Genomic DNA, 5621 nt, shown 5'->3' with positions numbered 1-5621 from the left:
CCCTAGTCCTTGGGTCCAGGCACTGGGCTACTCTATATTGGGTAGGACAGAGTATCAGCCAAGATAGCAATTGGTATGGCATTTCTAGCTTAGTTAGTTAAATTGACATTTATGGCCTTCAACTAGCGCATGCATAATCACTATAATAAACAAGTTGCAGGGAAATTAGGGGATTCAGGGCAATATAGTCATATATGATCAGTCACACATATATATCCACTATAGAAAACTAACAGAGAGGAAAACAAATTAACAGTGTGGAGTGTAAGTGCCTCCCTAAATCTGTTTCTAAAAAACAGTAGAACAAGGATGGATTAGTAATTCTATGCTTCTGGTGTTGTGAAGCCCCATGGATACAGTCATATGGTAATAGCAAAACTAGTTCCTTCCAGGTCATCAAATGGGCGTCCTTGTGCATACACAAAAAAAGCAGTATATTCCCTTTTGAGATGTATCATTGAAATTCTTATCGAGCATGATGCAATAGCTTTAGCCCACACCAGCTCTCAGGCTCTTGCGTAGGTTTAGGAGGTATGATGTTTCCTGAGATGTTCCGTGCTCGGCTGGATTATAGTATGGAGGATAGAGTTCCCTTTTGTCCCAGCGATTCAGGATTGCTAGTGTTAGCTGAGAGACCAACTGTGGTTGCGCTCAATATTGTTTGGGCACTAGCGTAGTGTGAGCAAATTGTTGCGGCTTGAACAGAGACGGCTGGCGTTGAGATTCTTTGCTATACCTCTGCATTCTCTGGAGATCTCCTACAACGCGGTGACCCTGTTCCACTCTGTGAGTAATAGCAGCAGCGTCCTCATACACAAACTGGGTGGAGGTCTCCCGCAAATCTTTGCCACTGGGCATCTGTAGTATATCAACTTGTGGTTTTTCTAAGCTTCTGGTCGCCGCGCTTATTAAGGGAAAGGTAGGATCTTGCGTATCTCCGTCCGATGAACCATAAGGATTCCCATGTGCACCGAAACATTCCACAATGTCTCTAGAGAGCTGGGCAAAATTCTTGTCTAGTAAAACGCTCAGTTCTGAGAGCCATGCGAGCAGGGTGGTTTCTGGGACTTGCATGATAAGATTTGTGCAGGGTTAATTTGCCCAATAGAATAGATCAGCACGATGGCCTGTAGTACTATAAGGAGAGGAAAGATGGTGGATATGCTGGTTAGGCCTCTGCTCCATAGTTGGTCTGGTAGAAAGGAAGATATATCACCGGTTTTCTCATGACTCAATGCAGCCGGTAATAGGAGTTGGGGAAAAGTAAAGTTTCAGGGACAAAGTTTAAAAATCCCCTAGAATAAATTGAGAATTATTCATGAGTCTGCTGGAGCTGTAAAATATGCGACTGATCCGGCTAATGGCTAGGACACGCCCCCCGTGGAAGGAAACTTTTATTAAGAAATGGGAGCCATACATTAAATCATTAAGAGTAGAAATCCAGAATATATTATACAAAGGAATATTATAAATTAATAAGATAACATATCTAACGATATTTAAATGTTTTGATTACTAGACTTGAAATACTAATCTATAACTGTAAAAGTGTCTGATGTACTTATCAATAAGCTGTGTACACAATATGATTTTAATGCATTTTAATGTATATTATATGATTCACAATAAAGATTTATATTTAAAAAAAAAAAAAATGCTGGCAAGTATTTTAAAATACATTTTCAAAAATAAGCAAAATGAATTACACAGCTAAACTGCCTGGAGAAGCCAACTCCACATGCTCCAGCAGATAATCCCTACCAAAACAACAATAGATATAGATACAGCCATAGAAGGAAATGTGTGGGGGGAGTTAGAGCTTTACAATTCAGAAACTAAAAAAAAAAAGGGTTAATTATTTAATTAAAGTACATATTAATATATTTTGTCTCTATCCCAACTTGTTTTATGTCTTTTTAATATAAAGTGCCAAGCACAGCAGCCTGTTACTGAGACTCCAGGATATTAATTAATAACTGTAAATATTTCACTAAATAGACTGACAATATCTTCCCTGTTCATGTCTGTGCAGGTATAGATGTGACAGAACAGTTGCAGGGTAAGGGGTCTAATGTGGGTATGGGGCTGAAAGAGAAATTGCAGGGTTATGAGTCTGGTGTGCATATATGTTACAGAGCCTTACCATGAGATGTTCTCCTGATAATCCATAGGGTGGTTGACCCTGCCAGCAACCACCACCAGCTCATCTCAGCCATCAGATGAAATCCATCTTATCCCTTTGAATTGTGTTGGCAACTCTTTATATAACTTTGGTTATTATTACATCACAATAGCAAGGTGCAGCATTGTATCAGCATATAGCTGTCTGTGACTGAATGTGGCTGTTAATAACCGGCTGTGACTGGATTAAGTTTCTGCTGCAAGTTATGTTAACCCCTTAAGGACCAGGCACTTCAGACAAAAACTTTCCCAAAAGACCAGAGCATTTTTAGCATTTTTGTCATCACTATATTTAAACATATTTAAATCTATTTAGAGCCTTTTTTATATTTACCTATCAAAACTATATATTTTTTTTTAGTAGACAACCCAAGGTATTGATCTAGGCCCATTTTGGTATATTTCATGCCACCATTTCACCGCCAAATGCGAACAAATAAAATAAAAATTCACTTATTCACAATTTTAGGTTTCTCACTGAAAATAGTTACAAACAGCTTGTGCAATCATGGCACAAATGGTTGTAAATTCTTCTCTGGGATCCCCTTTGTTCAGAAATGGCAGACATATATGACTTTGGCATTGCTTTTTGGTAATTATAAGGCCGCTAAATGCCGCTGCGCACCACACTTCTATTATGCCCAGGTAGCTTGTAGGGTTAATTTTAGCTTTAGTGTCGAGATCAGCCTCCCACCTGAAACATCCCTCCCCCTGATCCCTCCCTGACCCCTCTCAAACAGCTCTCTTCCCTCCTCCACCGCATAATTGTCACCCCCATTTTAAGTACTGGCAGAAAGTCTGCCAGTACTAAAATAAAAGTCTGCTTTTATATATATATATATATATATATATATATATATATATATATTTTTTTATATATATATATAACAACTATTAAAATTATGGGGAGGCAAAAAGTAAGTTTAAAATCCTCCACTAAATACAAAATATGGAGAAAATGGCTCATTGTGTGTGCCATTTGCGGGTCTGGGTGGGTCGGAGGAATTGCTTTGAGCCCGGGGGCTCTCTGGCTGCACTGTTTCCGGTGCGGTAGGGGAGTCGGGGTGGGATGTGTGGGTGGGGTTCGCAGTGACTCACCTTTTTGCTTACTCTCGGCGGTGGATCACTCGGCTCACGCGTCGATGAAGAACGCAGCTAAGTGTGAATTGCAGGACACATTGATCGTCGACACTTTGAACGCACCCCACGGCCCCGGGTTCCTCCCGGGGCCACGCCTGTCGGAGGGTCTCAAATTGAAAAAGATAAAAAAAAAACCTAAAACCCTAACAAACTCCAAGTCTAAACACCCCTAATCCGCTGCCTCCGACATCACCGACACCTACATAATGTTATTAACCTCTAATCTATCGCTCCCAATATCGCCGCCACTGAAATAACTATTAACCCCCTATCTGCCGCTCCCGATATCGCCACCACTATAATAAAGTTATTAACCCCTATTCCTCCGCACACCAACATTGCCCACACTATAATAAAGATATTAACCCCTATTCCGCCGCTCCCCAAGATCACTACCACTAAATAAAGATATTAACCCCTAAACCGCCAGCCCCCCGCATTGAAACAACCTAAATTAATCTATATTAATCCCTAAACCTAACCCTAAACCTAATCGTAACCCTAACACCCCCTAACTTCAACATAATTAAAATAGACCTAAATTAAAGTCACAATTATTAACTAACTAATACCTATTTAAAACTAAAAGCAAACTTACCTGTGAAATAAAAATAAAACCTAAGCTAGCTACAATATAACTAATAGTTATATTGTAGCTAGCTTAGGTTTTATTTTTTATTTCACAGGTAAGTTTGTATTTATTTTAACTTGGTAGACTAGTTAGTAAATAGTAAATTAACTATTTACTAACTACCTAGTTAAAATAAATACAAATTTACTTGTGAAAATAAAATAAAACCTAAGCTGCCTAACACTAAAACCTAACATTACAAAAAAAAACAACTAACATTACAAAAAATAAAAAATTACCATTACAAAAAATAACAAACTAAATTATCCAAAACAATAAAAATTATTCCTATTCTAATACCCTGTTTTTAAAAAAAATCACCCCAAAATAAAAAACCCTAATCTATAATAAACAAACCCACAAAAAATTAAAAAAAAGCCTAAGTCTAACCCCCCAACTAGGTACTCACTTTTCCTGAAGTCCGGGGGAGAAGGTCCTGTTCCAGGCAGTGAACTCTTCTTCCAAGCGGCCGACATCTTCTTCCAAGTGGGGATCTTTTCCTTCTTTATCCAGGACCAAGCCGGCGCGGAGCAGAGATGAAGAATCAAATCAGCCAATAGGAATGCAAGGGACACCATATTTAAATGCGTACCTTGAATTCACTATTCAGTGTACGGAAGGGATTGTACGAAGAGGATCCTCCATGCTCCATGGCTCCGCAGCCACCGGTCCTGCTCATCTCCGCTCCACGCCAGCTTGGTCCTGGATGAAGAAGGAAGAGATTCCCGCTTGGAAGAAGATGTCGGCCGCTTGGAAGAAGACTTCACCGCCTGGAACAGGACCTTCTCCGCCGGACTTCCGGAACGGTGAGTACCTATTTGGGGGGTTAGGCTTAGGCTTTTTTTTTAATTTTTGGGGGGTTTGTTTTTTTTTAGATTAGGGATTTCTGGGCACTCTTAAAAGAGCTGAATGCCATTTTAAGGGCAGTAAAAGAGCTGAATGCCCTTTTAAGGGCAATGCCCATACAAATGCCCCTTTAGGGGCAATGGGTAGTTTAGGATTTTCTAGTGTTAGGTTTTCTTATTTTGGGGGTTTGGTGGGTGGGGGGTTTACTGTTAGAGGGGGACTTAGTATTTTTTTTAAGGAAAAGAGCTGTTTAACTTAGGGCAATGCTCTACAAAAGGCCATTTTAAAGGCTATTGGTAGTTTAGCATTAGATTGGGGGGGTGTTTTATTTTGGAGGGGCTTTTTTATTTTTGATAATTTGGTTTATTTTTTGTAATCTTAGATTAATTTAAATGTAGGATTTTTTATTTTTAAGTAATGTTAACTTTTTATTTTAATTGTAATTTAGTATTTTTTATTTTAGGCAATTGTGGTTAATTTTGGGGGTGTTAGGTTAAGGGTCTTAGTAATTGAATTAGTTATTTACGTTGTGGGGGGTTGGTGGAATAGGGGTTAATAGATTTATTAGGATTATTGTGTTGTGTGGATTTGGCGGATTTGGGGTTAATAGTTTTATGAGGTTTGTTGCGATGTGGGTTAATGGCAGATTAGTGGTTTGTATACTTTATTAGGTTTATTGCGATGTGGGTTAATGGCGGATTAGGGGTTCATGTACTTTATTAGTTATTGTGGTGGGGGTTTGCGGTTGACAGGTGTTAGTTATTTTCAGGAGGTAGATAGATATTGCGCATGCGTTAGGTGTTAATTAATATTTTCAGGCAGT

At 39.0% G+C, this 5621-nt stretch overlaps 1 pseudogene; it reads left to right on the top strand.

Annotated features, from left to right (window-relative positions):
- Nucleotides 1-3288: 3288 nt before the first annotated feature.
- On the top strand, nucleotides 3289-3430 carry LOC128639344 (uncharacterized; annotated as a pseudogene).
- Nucleotides 3431-5621: the final 2191 nt, after the last annotated feature.

The sequence above is a fragment of the Bombina bombina genome, chromosome 8 (assembly GCF_027579735.1).
Source record: "Bombina bombina isolate aBomBom1 chromosome 8, aBomBom1.pri, whole genome shotgun sequence".
NCBI lineage: Eukaryota > Metazoa > Chordata > Amphibia > Anura > Bombinatoridae > Bombina > Bombina bombina.
Note: the sequence above shows the minus strand (reverse complement) of the source record. Positions and strands in the feature narration are given on the sequence as shown.